Source organism: Chrysochloris asiatica, unplaced genomic scaffold (assembly GCF_000296735.1).
Source record: "Chrysochloris asiatica unplaced genomic scaffold, ChrAsi1.0 scaffold00405, whole genome shotgun sequence".
NCBI lineage: Eukaryota > Metazoa > Chordata > Mammalia > Afrosoricida > Chrysochloridae > Chrysochloris > Chrysochloris asiatica.
The window spans coordinates 553992-556531 of NW_006408923.1; the positions used below are offsets into that span (position 1 = coordinate 553992).

General features: G+C 37.0%; 1 pseudogene; it reads right to left on the minus strand.

The window, feature by feature from the left end:
- Positions 1-1026: 1026 nt before the first annotated feature.
- On the minus strand, positions 1027-1714 carry LOC102833890 (annotated as a pseudogene).
- Between the last annotated feature and the right edge of the window lie 826 nt (positions 1715-2540).

Here is a 2540-nt window from a genome sequence, read left to right on the forward strand (position 1 = left end):
GATTTACTGACTATTGCTTCCAAGATCATTGATTGTAGATTCAAGGATAATGAAGTCTCTGACAACTTTAATCTTTTCACCACTTATAATGAATGATGTTATTTATTGGTTGGTACAGTTGTGAGGATTTTTATTTTCTTTACATTGAGTTGCAATGCATACTGAAAATTGTAGTCTTTGATCTTCATCAGGATGTAGTAGTCATTGTCTAAAACTAAACAACCATTTTTTAAATGTTTTATGTGGCTGTCTTAAATAATTTTTAAATTTAAAAGATGATACATTCCCCATTAATTTTAATGCTGACATTCAAATGCAAAGACATAACTGGAAACAAATGAAATATAAAGGGATTTGCAAAATGCAAAACTCAATAGTTTATGAATGTAGATTCCAGTTCTAACAATGGCTACCATGGTCTGTTTTTTTATCTGTTTCCCCACACACGCACACTTTCAATAAACATACACACCTTACTTCTGTTACTGTACAAATGTACACATTTCCATAATTTAAAACAAAAAATTTGTGTATGTCAATGTAGAATATGATTTTCACAAGTTAATACTATTATCATAATGCAAGAAACTATTAACAGTACAGTATATTATTTGATAAATGTGAAATCTAAAGAAAAATTATTATAATGACATAGAAAGATATTTGTATTGGCTTTTTAAAAGACAATTGCAAATGAGAATAACTTGTTTCAGAAATTAATTTTCAAAAAATCTTAAACAAAATAAATTTAATATTTAATACAATATCTTCTTGCAAGCAATTCTAAGATGGGCAATGCTACAAAACTAAGCTCTTCATGTGAGACTCCCTAGAATTTTTAATTTTAAAATGAATACATATGCTAATGTGCAAGACCAGTGAAATAGAAATATCAATTTTGAAGCTGCATTTTTTTTCACTAATTTTTCTTCTGTTATAAGTAGTATTCTATTAAAGTTGTAGGCTTACAGATCATCTGGAAATTTCACATTAGTATAGAAAAGGAATGTCTGATAGACACAATGTTTATAATAAAAAGAAATATCTTGTTCTGTGAGCAGCTGCTATACTTTCAGACATATTTCTCACTTTTAGATAATTAACAAATTCTCTGAAGAAAATGGGGACAAGTACAAGAAATATCCACCAAAGCCAATACTGCCCATTGAAATATCCAGAAAAATAATCAAAAAACCTGACAATGAGGATCCATTTGATCAATGAAAGACCAAATCCACAGATAGCACCATACCTTCCAGCTATGGAACTGGTTATACAGAAGGATAAACAAAATCCAAGACAATTGAAAATAAGTGCCATGAAAAACATCAGCATGAAAATGTCATCATTACCCATTCTAAGATGGTCAGTTATCACTGAAATCATCTCTTGGTGAACGCTCTTCCTACTGAATTCTTTGAGATGTTTCTGCTCCTGCAGCTGCCATTGCAACAGCTTTATCTTTCTCAGCTTTAGCCAATATGGAGGTGGCACAGGATAAAATTCACTGTAAACATCTGAATGTGAAAGTGTAGGTACTTCCTACAGTGATACTACTGTAAGTTATTTCAAGTACTGGTGTTAAAGGAGCAGTTTATACAATCTATGGTGTTAAGTTTGAAGTCGATGGTTGCTCTGTGGCAGATGAATCCGAATTGTCTTCTTCATTTTAAAGCCCCTGGTAGCGGCCAGTGCCCAGCTGATGGAGATCCATCCTGCCTGACTCAGAATGCGGCTTGTGAGCGTGTGAGTCCCCTCAGCGCTCAGCCCCCTCAGCGCTCAGCTCCCTCGGCCATCTTTGTCGTCGTCGTTGCCACCACCACCACTGCAGCACCCCTTCCGCCTCTTTTTCTGTTTAAGATAGTCTTACAGAATTGTGCTTTGAATTATGAAGAGGATACTATGCATAACCTATTTGAGGATAGTAGAATTGTTCCTTGGCCTATAATGTGCACAGTCTAACACATCTGTGTTGGAAGGAGTGCAGCCACAATGCTCCTTGGAAGCCAGGATGGCCAGACTTTTTCTATCATACTTAGGACACAATGTCGGAAGGGACCAGTCTCTGGAGAAGGATATCATGTTTGGTAAGGTGGAGGGTCAGAGAAAAAGAGGAAGACCCCCAGTGAGATGGATCGGCAAAGTGGCAGCATCAGTGGGTTCAAGCGTGGCAGCAATTGTGAGGTTGGCCCAGGACCAGGCAGTGTTTCCATCTGTTGTGCATACAGTCGATATGAGTCGGTACCAAGTCGATGGCACCTAACAACAACAACAGGTGAGAAAGGTAAGCCAGGGAGGAGTCTAAAGGAAGGGGAGAGGGAAAGTCTCTATTGTGGAGTCTTGGTGTGGTGCTATAGGACAAGCACTAGATGGATATCTACAAGGTTGGTGGTTCCAACTCACTACCCATTCTTCAAAATCGCTATATAGGGTCACTATGAGTCAGAAAGAGAAGATGGAAAAGCTCCATATCATCAGTGAAGACAAGGCCAGGGGCAGACTGTGGAACAGACCATCAATTACTGATATGCAAATTCAAA